This window comes from Armigeres subalbatus, chromosome 1 (assembly GCF_024139115.2).
Source record: "Armigeres subalbatus isolate Guangzhou_Male chromosome 1, GZ_Asu_2, whole genome shotgun sequence".
NCBI classification, from domain to species: domain Eukaryota; kingdom Metazoa; phylum Arthropoda; class Insecta; order Diptera; family Culicidae; genus Armigeres; species Armigeres subalbatus.
In genome coordinates this window covers 251695679-251710260 of record NC_085139.1, presented here as the reverse complement: position 1 = coordinate 251710260, position 14582 = coordinate 251695679, and the positions used below count along the sequence as shown (strand labels likewise).

Below are 14582 nucleotides of genomic sequence, written 5' to 3'. Positions count from 1 at the left end.
GTTGAAAATGTGGACCTAAGAAAATATCCTGTGTAAAATTTGACATGACCCCTGAAAATTTGGAATTTTTCATAGTATATTTTCTATGGACAATAAAGAAATCAGGGTACAAAATTCCTATAAATATTTTTTTATTGTTTACAGTTTTATAATTAATGATCCTTAATGATATTTTCCGAAAAATCTTGGTGCAAATGTTGAATAACTTCTACTGGAAACTCCAAAGAATTTCCTCGTGGAAATTCTGAAATATTTTCCATTGAAATCTAGAAAATTTATCGTTGATATCTAATTTTTGAGCAGGGATGGGCCGGTTGAACGAAAGTCATTTGGCAGGATGCCACACACCCAAAAATCGTTTGGCCTCTGTGGCATGTGCATAACACATGTCATCATACCTTTTAATAATTTCTCATACTTTCAATCGATGTACAACGAACGCTCAAAGCCGTTCGTTGACATTAATGAAGTCTCAGCAATTTTAGTCCGAGACCTCAAATTGCAATGCTTACATTTTTAGTGCCACTTACTAAGTTGTGCTCTCTCCAATGGCCTTCTCTAATTACACTGGCTTCGACTGTCTCCCGTAGGTAAAATTGTATTTGAGAATCGCTAATAAAATCATTATTGTTCTAACCGTACATTGATCAATATAGAGTAGAGTGGGGCAAGAGTACGCACTTAGTTTTCAATCGATCATGTGGCCCTTATGAAGCAAGCTTCTGCATATCAAATCAGTGTCGATGATTCATATACTCTTCCTTTATGTTACCCAGTGGAAAAAATATTGAAATTATTGAGATTCGTTTTAGTAGAGCCCTTATTGCAAGACAAGTGAAAAACGCACTCTTACCCCACCGGTGGGGTAAAAGTGCGCATCGGGTGGGGTAAGAGTACGCATTTATCCAATCATGTGCTTTAAGTATATATTAACACAAATAAGAGTTAATAACATTTAATTGATGTTTAATGAGCATATATTAGGGAATGTTTAAAGATTACGTAACTCTTAAAGGGGGAGGGGGTCCTAAAAATGTGCACTTTCATACGAAAAACCATTGTTTTTTATATATATACAAAAAACTACAGAGGTAAAAATATATATCACGTTTAGCGTGGCGTATACAAAGGCATTTTCCTTAAAGAAAGTCCACCAATCGCGTAACGTAAAATTTGGCTATTTCATCACCCCTTCCCTCCTTTCTTACACTATTTGTAAGAATCCTCTAAAAATTATATGGATCGTCACACATCTCACAACCCCTCCCAGCTAAACGTTGCGTAATTTATGAATGTTTCTTTTGATTAAATGAAATTATCATTCAGATGAAATTGTGTTTTCGTACTATGTTTAGGTGTACAACAAGTCCAAATACAATTTCCTTATTTCGCTTCAGTGCTTTGTTCGCTAAGTCCTTTCTAACACCGAATTACTTCAACTTATCCTAGAAACTTGTGATTATTTCAAATTCTGTCCCTTTTTTCTTAGTTGTGGATCTTTACGCTTTGGAAGAAGTCTTATTCCGCCCGGAGATACGGGGTTGACACCATAACTTGAAGATTCATATGCGTACTCTTGCCCCACCGGTTCCTGCGTACTTTTACCCCACAGTCCCAAAAATGATTCAAGCAATGGTTTTGACTTCTTGGAAAACTAACCGGATTGGTGTTCTGTACCATAAAGTACTCTATACAATAGGTTATCGAAATGGTATTATGTTCACCTGATTGAACGTATATATGGTAATGAAATACTAGTTGCGGAAATCCAAATATTTTTAGCAAAATGACTAAAAAGTTATCTCCACTCCATATCTCCCTCGTTGTTTATTCCAATCGTTTACAATTACACATGATAATCGTTGGCCAGAATACCTGTCAAACTGATGCAGTGCTGCTAGTTTATCTTTTTTTATTACTTCAAAAAATCGAAAACGTACTCTTACCCCACGCGCACTCTTGCCCCACTCTACTCTATACATTATTTGTTCTTGGTGACACGGGTCCCAAAGCTCCACTACACCTCAAATGTCATTTGGACGAAAAAGCCATTAGGCTGAAACACATCTGATACGACCGAAAGTATTGAAAGAATGTTTCGTTGCAATCAAATGTTTGAACGAGGAAGTGCCGTTTAGCCGCAAGTTATTCTATCGAAAGCCATTTTGCCGGTAGCCACAAACCCGACGGTTTTCTGGCAAAATGTGTTGGCCGAATAAAGCATTATGCTCAAAGCCTTCTGGTCGAAATATACGTATGTCTGAAAATGTTGTTCGGCCGAGTCATCGTTTGACCGAACATGTAATTTGTTCAATATAGTCGTTTGGCTGAAACGGTCATTTAGTCGAGAATGTCATTTGGTTTAAATGAACATAAAAGTAAGCTCAAAGTATCGTTCGTTCGTTTTGCCCTGTAGGTCATTTGGCCAAAATGGTCGTTTGGCAGAAAGAGCCATTTGGCTGAAAATATTATTAGGCAGAAATGGACATATGACGGCTGTAACGACAAGAACTAACGATCCGGAAACACTGGCATAGCTCACAAATGTTCTATTCAAAGCTGAAACAATCGAAGCTTCATCAAAAGTTAAACATTGTTGCTAACGTGGTTACAACCGAGAATTATAGTTGTAATTATAAAATGAATTTGTATACCTAGGCTAAATCGAATTTATACTATTTCTACTATTTACAGGGTGTAAAAAAGGGTGTACGGTGTTAAATCTATCGTGCAATTATACTAAATTTCTAAACTGATTTATTCCTATGTGAGAACGGACATAAGCATGCATATTCTTTATTGTTACCTAATTCAATCAATTCTATATTCAGGCAAAATTTGTACTAGTGAATTGTAGATACGACCCTTCCAAACATCTAATTGTACACCAAATATGTGAGTTACTCAACCTATATAAAATTTATCAAACTAAATAAAGTTTATTTGTAGCTTAAAGCACACAGACCAAATATCGTGTTCGCTATATAGAGTTGGTGAAACCTAAACCTACAACGGCTAAAAATGTCATTCGACTCATTTGGTTTTATGGCCGAATAATGGAAAAGGCGGGCCACCCCGCTTGGCAAGTGTAACATTGTTCGAATTGGAATCTTGTAGTTAATCTTCACTACTGTTGACCAACAATAAAATTGTGGGTTTGTTTATTTACATTTGCCTCATACTACATGCTGAGGAGGCGCGATGCACCACATATTACCCCCTGGTGATCTACACGAAACGTTCGTTTGACGGGAAAAACCATTTGGCCGAAAACATCATCTGGCAGAACGAGTCAACAACATGTTTGACCATATTACTTGTTCAACAAATGTTATTTTCGGCCGCATGATCCATTCGACCGAATGGCCTTTTGCCAAACGACCATTTCGGCCAAACAGCATTTTTAAGGTGAAGCGTTGTGACGCTCAAATTTGTATGTAATTGTGCCATAAGAATCATCAACCGTGTATTTGTAGTGGTGGAAACTTCCAATACCAATTCAGTAAGCATACACGTGGGATTAATTTTTTGTTAACATCCGACAACAGTAAACATTGCACGCATTCGCAAGAATTCAGCTCAATTTAGGCGCAGTAATCATCAATACAGTCTAAGTATGGGATTCGCTGATGGAATTTGTTAGAAAAGCATTAGTTTTTCTTTGATTTAGATGAATATTCATGGATTATGTTTTCACGATGCTGGCTGTTTATGTTTACATCCTCAACCGTTGTTGCCAGCTGCTCAAACGCACCAATAACAAGATCATTTTTTGCTCCTATTTTTCAATTTATACAACGCACTTCAAAACAGACTCAATAAGATATTATTATTGCATCAATACCTAATGCGTTAGGAAAAGATTGATTAATTTTATCGATATTTTACATGTTTCTGCTATGATTTCACAATAGTTCATATCGACATCACTGTCTGCTGCTGATCAATGATTGCTTGCATACGACGCTACCGACGACGTGCCGAGTGTTGAAACCGGCGACGTCGTTGGCATGGTGCGTTACTGGGGAATTTTTTTCACTTTGTTCATTTGCTTATATATCTTCCTTAAATTAGTGCTATGTGATAATATCCTTATATCGCCGCATAGATTGAACTAACCCGTTTTCACAGCATATGGCATCAAATTCATCTAAAAATGTGTATATCTTCAAAGCTACATGAAAATGTAATATTAAAAATGTAAATCAATATATTGCAAAACGGTGTAACATCATTGTTGAAAATATTGCACATATTGTACTATAAAAACAAACAACAACATAGTTTAAAACGTGCGTCTGCTTGCACTTTTTCATCACTGATTTCAAAATTAAGCATGATGCTTGAATATTCTGATTTTCGTTAAGAAAACCATTTTACGTTGTTTTTCTGCAGCAAATGTTGTTATGTCGTGTTGTAAGTGTTTTTGTCGCATGTGCGTGAAACGTTTCAACTTGACGCACGGCATACCGTGAACTTGACGCAACATTTCGACGTACACGGACAGATAAATCAACCCAAACTTTGAGTTCAATATACGCACTGATGAGAATATCGCAGAGAAAATTTACCCAAAATTGGGTAGTTTTTCCTTTCTTTCCCATGATTGCTATCAAAACTAGAGCAAGATGCAAACACCTCACCGAGGTTGCTCAGCCCAATAACCCAAATTTGAGTAAATTCAATATTCTTTATTTTGGGTTGATTAAGGTCCGCTTTGGATAAATTAAACTCAGCTTTGGGTAAATTGTTTACATGGGGTTAAAGGCAAACTACCTAGTGCCAGAAAAGTCATTTTACTCAAATTTGGGTTATTGGCCCAAACCACGGTTTTGAATGCAAACAACCCACTTTTGGGTAGTTTTGGTTTTCAGTGTATCAACAATGCAGCGTACGGAGCAACGTAACATTTCGACGAAAGTAGCATGACCTCGGTCATGCTGACTTATCTAAACGACGTATGTGATTTATCTGTTGCAGAACGTTGTAACATATATTTTTATCAAAATAACTGAAATGTTCACACGCAGTGCAGATTTCAGAGCCAGTGACGATGAACCTTTTCATAATGTATCGTTGAGGTGAATTCAACTGCAATAAAAATGTTTAGCTTTTAAATAGGAATAAAAATAAAATCTGAAAACTTCCAAGCCCATTTTCTCAGCTTGATCAATATGTTACATACGCCGATTTGAGAAAGTTCCCGAGAATTGTTTGATGTAACCAGGGCCGGATTTAGCCGGAAGGGGGACCCGGGGCCGAGAGCTTGTGGGGGCCCCAAAATGTACAAAAAAGGTTGGTTTTGGTACATAGGATTTGTGGGGGCCCGGGCCCACCTCCCCTAAATCCGGCCACGGATGTAACTGTAAATGTATCAGCATGTAGGTTGTGAGTAAGCACGCGCCAGTGATACTTTTTCATATTTGTTGTAGACAAAAAAAGTTAAGCATTCAATAATTGTTCACGGGCTTCCCGTATCACCCTAAGCAGACGGCGACGGGTTGAAGCCAGTGAACAGATCATTCACACACTCAGGCAAATTCTCTATCGAATATCATAATTCTGCCTTTTGGAAATTTGCCACAAGTTATTGCTTTGAAATTCAAAAGGATTCATTATGAAATAAATTTTCATGGTCAATACAAAACATAATATTTTCTTAAGGCACATTTATGAATTCACTATGAGGACTTATGAACGCTGTACGGTGGACATGAATCCCTATAAAATAACCTTATGAAGTACAGAAGTAACATTTAGAGGCCATAATCACGCCTTATGGAATTCCTAATTTCTATGAAGCTTTTTAATTATTTCATAATGTAGATTTATGAATTCATTATTGCATTCAACCATATATTAATCAATTTTTAATGCCGTATTATGAATTCCTAATCCGCATATAATGAAAATTTTCTCGAATCATGAGCATGCGTGCTCAATGTCAAGAAGTAAGATATAAAAAGATGGTTCATTCATTGTTACATGTGGTTTCAAAACATCTTTTCAAATGTAAGGTCATCGAGGGGGTATCGAGAAAAAAGCTCTGTTTAACGCGTTCCTAAGGTGCTTCGTTATTTGCATGTTTTAATGTTACTTGAATCAAAGCGATTTCACTGCATGTGCTTTGTTGCTGATATTTTGTTTAACGTTAAGTACTATTTATTTAATTGTGTTTCACACAACTTAGTACACCAATAGGACATTTCAACTTAATCTTTTCCTGAAACCTCCTCGATGAATTTAAAACCAGACGACTTGAAAATCTTTTAGAATATGTGAGAACATGATTCTCTGGACTGAAACACATATTCTTTCCGATAAATGTATCTTTATAATGAGCATGATGTCTTTCATAAGGTGTCTTGCGATTTACTTCATATTAGCTTTGAATGAAATACCAAAAGATGTCTTATGAAATTCTTAATGTGCAACGAATATTGTGTTCTGCATTGTGCGGCCGGTAATAAAGATCATTTCAGTGCGTGATTTCTCGTGTTCCAGGTGTTGCGCTTTGCTCCGGTCGAGACAAGTGCGATCTTCTATAGCTTGCAGTAGCCATCGTGAAAGTAAGTACAGTGCGTGTGTTATTCGTTGCGAGCCTTTGATATTCGGCGGATGATGCGCTTGTATTGCGCTTTGCTCCGGTCAAGTAAGGGCAAGTAAGTACAGAATACTGCACGTCGGTTCGGTCGTCAAAAACTCGATCCTTTACAGTTTGCATATGCCATCGGGCATGCATGGTGACTATTGTCCATGCTCGGTTCATATACACGTCGAACGATCTGGTATCGTTGTAGTTTGTGCGGTCGGGAAGTAAATCAATAGATATACGTTTGGTCGTGTTCCTGCTCGGTGTGCAGGTAGTTAGTTTGTTCTACTTTGTGCGGCCGAATCATGGTTAGGTAAAATCACTGTGTATAAAGAATGGCACGGTCGTATCGCTTATCAGAGTGAATCCAGATCAAACGATGCCTACCAACTAACTGATAATTCTTCCTGTGGAGACGCAGAGGTAAACACGGTCTTCAAACAGCAAAAACCACCTACTAATATTCCTTTCTTCTTTCTTCTAATAGAAGACGAAAGTTGATATTTGAAGCGAATGAGTAGGTGACTGAGTAGACGAATGAGTGAACGAATGAGTAAGTTAAGGTCCTCACCTGAGTATGCAAGTGAGTAAATTAAGGTAGACAGTGAGTAAAGGTAGAGAGTGAGTTGAGAAAGTTAGTGAGTGACAGAATGAGTGAGTAAGTTTTTTTTTTCTTCCTAAGCAATGGAGGGGGAATCTGCTCAACAGACATCCTGGGTTGTCCAGGAAGTGCGGGGTTAGGGACCATCTCCGACAGCAAACGAGGAAGGCAGGACTACATCCCGACCCGCTAAACCGTTTCCATTGCCGCCAAGCCCATAGTCCCTTCGGTATCACCAGAAAGTAATTCTTCAAAGGGGGGCCAGTGCACAACATCGTAACTCGCTTTTTTAGAAGAACACCATGATATCGTGCCAGCGCATTGCCGGCTTTCCAGGTGGCCTTACCACGCCACCTTATGTCCTCGGAAAGTGGGAAGGGTCGACTTCGCGCCTGCTTCCCTCTGCACGACTGGTATCAAGAATGATGATGCCGCGTGCACCCCAAATTGACCTCTCTGCGACAGGGTCTATTCGCCAACACACAGAGGGACTTGCCGACGCGGTGCCTACGCCTGCCCCAGCCTTGACGAGGACCCTTTTCCGTCCTCGGGCTCGGAACCCGCCCGGTTGACCGACGCCGCGAAAGCGACGATACCATGTTGTTCTTCGCGCGGCCACTTGTTCGATAAAAGGATCGAGTTCGACCACAGAGCATGACCACCGGTATGACCCATGAAGCCGACTCCGATCCCTTGGACCACCTCTTATTTGCTCCTGAACTAACCATCCTTGAGTCCACGCGCCACCTTCTGTGTAGCTCCGAGACGATTTCGATGATGGCCGATAAAAAGGCGTTTCAGCCAACTTCATCTTTACACTTCCTCCGAACTAGGTTGTCCGGGGTAGTGTCCAGACCACATGTGAGAAGCATGTGGTCTCGCATTGCGCGAAAACGTGGGTACACGAACAACACGTGTTCCGCCGTATCCTCTAAACCTGCACACATCGGACACTCGGGCGAGGCCGAGCAAGCCAGCTGCGTTACCTGCACTGTGATTTTGTAGCACGCCTTAACGCCGGGCACTTCGAACCCCCATGGGGTGCTTGCTGTTCACAGCTTTGCTGGAACAAATCAAACAATTGGGAGGGTTCGTGCAGCATTCTGCCCTATGTCCCTCCAAACCGCAGCGTCGGCAGAGCTTGCTTCTGTCAGGGCCTTTGCAGTCCCATTGCTTGTGCCCCGGTTTCAAGCACTTTAAGCAAACTTTGAGTTGCTCGTATCTGCCCACAGGGCACACCTTGACGCTCCCTAACTTGACTACCTTGGAGGCATCCGCTGCAGATAGCCGAACCAATGCTACCTGCGTCCCTGCCGGACCTTTCCGTAGCCGAACGGCTGCGGTGGGCGTCTCTACTTCACACTGTCGCCGCAGTGCCGTGACGAGCTCTTCGACTTCGGTGATCTCGTCCAGGTCTTTAACCCTTAGATTCACCTCCGTCATGAGTGCCCTCACCTTGACCGTTTTGCCTAGGACTTCCTCCGCCAACTTCTTGTAGGCGGCGCCCTTTTGCGAGACGCCCCGCTTCAGCTCGAGGATCATCTCGCCCGTCCGGGTACGTCTTATTCGACGTACGTCGGCGCCGAGTTCACCGAGCTTGACGTCACTCCTCATCGCCTTCAAGACGTCCGAGTACTTAGCCTCGTCCGTTTTGATGACTAGGGCATCGCCCCTGGAGCGATTGACGCCTACCCTAGACTTCTTGCTACCCTCGTTCGCCTGGGCCTTCTTTTCGGCCCTTGACGTCTTCGGTTTCCTCTCGTTCTTAATCAGGGTCCAGGAGGCGTCATCCTCCTCTGTTTCCCTGGTCTGGTGCGGCTGAGAGCTCTCAGCCTGCCGTAACCCCTTACCACCGTCTTTCCTGGGCGGACGGACCTTTCCAGGTCTTCCTCCCCCGGTTTTGGAGGTACCTGGCCGGGGTTCAGCTTCCCAGCCCCACTACCCTTGTTCGGGGTAGTAACCCTCCGCTCATCCCCTGGAGACTGTCTCCCCCGTTTTTGTGTCTGCTCCGTTGGAGCAGTCACCCCCGACGTGCCCGCGAATACTTGAGCCTCAGTCTGGGTAGACTTTGGCACCACCGTCTTCGCTGGCACGCCCTCGGTCGATTCGACCTTGCCCGAGTCCGCGAATCCTTGGGCCTCAGTCTGGGTAGACCTCGACTCCATGGATTTCACGGGTTTACACTTGGCCGTCTCGACCGCCCTCTCCAGCTTGGCGTCCAACATCGACTTTCGAAGTTTCAGCAAGCTCCTCTTGAGGTCCTTACTGATATGCTTCGATGACGCAAAGTCGATGATGGCGTCCAGCTGTTCCGTCGCCACCTCGAAGACTGAAAGCCCATCGCGTTTGCGGTTCATCGCCCCCACAAGCCATGGGCCATCCAAAGCCTCTACCGGCGTAGCCGGGGAGAAGGTTAAGTGACCCACGCTGGCGCTACGCACCGAGCTGCTGATTATTGCCTCTGGCCTCCTAGGCGGAGACCTGAAAACCCACCGCTTGCGAAGGGGTTGTCGCCTACACTACTACCACTAATTGAAGAAGAATTGACTTGGTTTTCCAATTTGATCCCACGAGTTGCTCGGGTAAAGAGGTCCACCACGCCAGAGCCCAGCATGACACGGTAAGGGACAATTACTGTGGAGGGTGCCCAGATACCCCACATGCTCCGTTAAAGGCCTAGCTCATTATTTCACCTCCCTGGCCATGCATCCCCTCGGCACGGGTCGCTTAACGCCTTGGGATTAGGGGTCCCCTTGGTCGCACCCCCTCACTTTAGCTGATGTCAGAAGGACAACAGTACTCAGGCTGCACTACCAGCTAAGTTCAAAACCCTTAGCTGGAGGTCGATTGTCATCGGAAGACCCGTGGAAGCGTGAGATTGGAACTTGTGAGGACAAGAGCTGTGTAGGTCGCTTCTTCCCAGATGTCAACTCACCATTTCGCTGCCCCTGTCGCCGAGTGAGCTTGACGATGTCTCTTCGAGGATCGCCCAACGGCAAGTGTCGTTATTCCGGAAACCGATGGCCACTCTTCTCCTCTTGGAGTTTGTTTGATAAAGCGTCACCAGCTTGCAATCCGGAATTGTTGCATTATGATTCAGATCAAAGCCAGCAGCTCCGGCATACAGGTGCGGAATCCTCCGTAACAGAGATCACTTATTTTGTTGCCTGAGGAATCCTGAGGGAGGTAGCGGCCGCCATTAGTAGGTGGATGGACCAGAAATGCATTTTGCCTGCCTTTTCTGTGGTTGCAGTGGTTGAAGCACTGAGATCAGCCACAAAGGGGCGAAATTTCAGGAAACTTTCCATCACCACGCACCGAACAAGGTCTCCAGTGTGAACAGCTCTTGGTAGAGGCCTTCTGACACTTCATAAATCGTTTCACATTCTTCTCCGTGGTCAGAATACTTTGTGGAAAGACTAAAATAAAACTCCCCCTGAAAAGTTAGAAATTTTCCAACGAAAAAATTTAGAAAATTTCCAATATATAGTAATCAGGGCATGAGTAATAAATAAATTTAAAATTTCCACAAATAATGCAAAATGTCCTCAATAGCGGTTACTCTCCAATACCTTTTGCGAACTAAATCTATCACATGTTGTGCATATGTATAATCGAGTTTCAGACATAGTAATTAATTTCCACTCCGGGTGGCTTAAGACCCAGAATATAGGCAATTTACTTTGAATGTACTAAAAAAAGCAATTTAATTTACATGAATTTTGAACACTTTTATGGAAAAAATGCTCATTTTTTTGCGTTTTTATTTTTCTTCATGGAAATTTTCCAATTGTTTTATTGATCTTTATTGATTTTTTCGTGGAAAGCTTTAATTTTTCTGTGGAAAAAAATATTTATTTTGTGGAAAATTTTGTTTATTGTTTGTTGCTGATGAAGTAAGTGTGTAGGAGCCAGACAATACTAAATACTCATCCTACTTGGTTAGCATTGTACAAAAATACATATGAGAGAGTAAGTTCTAGAAACGTATTGCGAGAGTTTGGCTATGTGATCGGTGCTGGGAATTTGGTTTCATCAGTACCCGCTAAGCTGCAGAGGACGATGGAGGTCCTTCGTACCTTAGTAGGGAAAGCACCTTTCTGCTTTACTGGTTTTACAAATCCCACCGAAAGGAGCGGTTACCCTCCAATACCTTTTCCGAACTAAATCTATCACATGTTGTGCATATGCATAATCGAGTTACAGACATAGTAATTCTTTTTTTAATTTTCTTATTTTTTTATTGCTCTTTATTGATAAAAACAATTTTTTTTTGAAATTTTTTCTACGGATTTTTTATAACTGCAATATACTATATAAGGATCGACTGTTTATTGATATTTCAACTTAAACTGGCTACGCAGTCTTTAAAGATTGAAACACATTTTTTATTTGTCTAACGCAGCGGTTCTCAACCTTTTTCTTGAGAGGTACCCCTTCGAACTTTTGCATGATTTGAGGTACCCCCTCTCGAAAGTAGGCTTCACATAATTCCGAGCCCTTTTGAAGGGAAGCTCCTTCAAGCTTTTGAGTCCCTTTAGAGTAGGCTTCCGCGCCTTTTTATTAGAGGCTTCTGAGCCTCTTGAAGGCGATTTTCGAGCCACTTAAAAGCCACGAGCCACTTAATTGAAAGAAGGATTATGAGCTTCTTGAAGCGAGACTTCCGAACCTCTTGAAAGGAGGCTGCCTAACCTCTTGAAAGAAGGCTTCCAAACCACTTGAAAGTAGACTTCAAAGCCTCTTAAAAGCAGGCTTACGAGCCTCTTGAAAGAAGGCAACCTAACCACTTGAAAGGAGGCTTCCGAACCTCTTGAAAAAAGGCTTCCGAGCCTCTCGATAGTAGCCTTCCGATCCTCTTGTGAAAAGGCTTCAAAGCCTCTTGAAAGAAGGCTTCCGAGCCTCTTGAAAGAGGGCTTCCAAGCATCTTGAAAGAAGGCTTCCAAGCATCTTGAAAGGAGGTTTTTGAGTCTCTAGAAAAGGAGGCTTCTGAGTCTCTAGAAAAGGAGGCTTCTGAGCCTATTGAAAGAAGGCTTCCGAGCCTCTTGGAAGGAGGCTTCCGAGCCTCTTGGAAGGAGGCTTCCGAGCCTCTTGGAAGGAGGCTTCCGGGCCTCTTGAGAGGAGGCTTCCGAGCCTCTTGAGAGGAGGCTTCCGATGCTCTTGAAATGAGGCTTCCGAGCCTCTTGAAAGGAGGCTTCCGAGCCTCTTGAAAGGAGGCTTCCGAGCCTCTTGAAAGGAGGCTTCCGAGCCTCTTGAAAGGAGGCTTCGAGCCTCTTGAAAGGAGGCTTCTGAGCCTCTTGAAAGGAGGCTTCAGGCATCTTGAAAGGAGGCTTCCGAGTCTCTTTGAAGAAGGCTTCCGAGCCTTTTTAAAGGAGGCTTCAGAGTTTCTTGAGAGGAGGCTTCCAAATCCTTTGAAAGGAGGCTTCCGAGCCTCTTGAAAGGAGGCTTCCGAGCATCTTGAAAGGCAATATGCTAAAAGAAAGGTGTGGAGGAACTCGATGTTCATTAGTATTAGTAAGCTGTAAACATAAACACAATTTGAGGGGAATGTCCGTGACGTCACACGGTCTCATTTCATTCATCGACTATGGTTGGAATACCTTGTCATTAATGTTTTTTTGCAGCCAACGAAATACAACTAATATTTACAATAAATAAATAAAAACAGCATCTGCAAGACCAAAGTAAACAACCAAGTAAGCACTTCAAATCAACGCAATTTCATTTAAAAAAAGCTTTCCACATTAATTAATTGAGCACTTCTGCCATCTTCCGCGAAGCATCCATTTTACTGAATTCACTGAAAATTTCATATTATGTATTGTGCAATATTCATATCAACATTCTGCCTCCTAATTTGAAGCATACAAATACTCTTGATATGCTGAAATTCCTGAAGTGAATATCCTGGAAAAAAAGATCAAATGTCATTAGAAACAAAATTAATTATTTACCCTTTACCGCGGAATATTTTTTCGTGTTATTGATAATATGATAACAAATTGTTGGTTACCCATAGACACGGCGGTGCGCTACGCGGCGCTAGGAGGGGAAATCAAAGAAAATTCAATAACAAACTATGTGACGTCATCCGTTGTCATGTAATTGAGACGTTGCTAAGACGCGACGGAAACGACGCACTACTACAAGCAATCTGCTGTGTGATACACAAAGTGATTACCACACCTTTCTTTTAGCATATTGCTTGAAAGGAGGCTTCCGAGCCTCTTGAAAGGAGGCTTCCGAGCCTCTTGAAAGGAGGCTTCCGAGCCTCTTGAAAGGAGGCTTCCGAGCCTCTTAAAAGGAGGCTTCCGAGCCTCTTAAAAGGAGGCTTCCGAGCCTCTTGAAAGGAGGCTTCCGAGCCTCTTGAAAGGAGGCTTCCGGGCCGCTTGAAAGGAGGTTTCCAGGCCTCTTGAAAGGAGGTTTCCAGCCTCTTGAAAGGAGGCTTCAGGCCTCTTGAAAGGAGGCTTCTGAGTCTCTTGAAGGAGGCTTCCAGGCCTCTTGAAAGGAGGCTTCAGGCCTCTTGAAAGGAGGCTTCTGGAGCCTCTTGAAAGGAGGCTTCCAGGCCTCTTGAAAGGAGGCTTCCAGGCCTCTTGAAAGGAGGCTTCCAGGCCTCTTGAAAGGAGGCTTCCGAGCCTCTTGAAAGGAGGCTTGAGCCTCTTGAAAGGAGGCTTCTGAGCCTCTTGAAAGGAGGCTTCCTGAGCCTCTTGAAAGGAGGCTTCTGAGCCTCTTGAAAGGAGGCTTCCAGGCCTCTTGAAGGAGGCTTCTGAGCCTCTTGAAAGGAGGCTGAGGCCTCTTGAAAGGAGGCTTCTGAGCCTCTTGAAAGGAGGCTTGAGCCTCTTGAAGGAGGCTTCCGAGCCTCTTGAAAGGCGGCTTCGGGCCTCTTGAAGGAGGCTTCCAGCCTCTTGAAAGGAGGCTTCTGAGCCTCTTGAAAGGAGGCTTCTGAGCCTCTTGAAAGGGAAGCTTACAGGCCTCTTGAAAGGAGGCTTCAGGCCTCTTGAAAGGAGGCTTCCTGAGCCTCTTGAAAGGAGGCTTCCGGGCCTCTTGAAGGAGGCTCTGAGCCTCTTGAAGGAGGCTTCCGAGCCTCTTGAAAGGAGGCTTCTGAGCCTCTTGAAAGGAGGCTTCCAGGCCTCTTGAAAGGAGGCTTCTGGAGCCTCTTGAAAGGAGGCTTCCTGAGCCTCTTGAAAGGAGGCTTCCTGAGCCTCTTGAAGGAGGCTTCCGGGCCTCTTGAAAGGAGGCTTCCGGGCCTCTTGAAAGGAGGCTTCCTGAGCCTCTTGAAAGGAGGCTTCCGAGCCTCTTGAAAGGAGGCTGAGCCTCTTGAAAGGAGGCTTCCAGGCCTCTTGAAAGGAGGCTTCGAGCCTCTTGAAAGGAGGCTTCCAGGCCTCTTGAAAG

At 43.3% G+C, this 14582-nt stretch overlaps 1 protein-coding gene across 1 annotated transcript in view; it reads right to left on the bottom strand.

The window, feature by feature from the left end:
* The window catches only part of LOC134206625 (sushi, von Willebrand factor type A, EGF and pentraxin domain-containing protein 1), a 201907-nt gene that overhangs the window by 48901 nt on the left and 138424 nt on the right, over positions 1-14582 (bottom strand). The window lies entirely within an intron of this gene.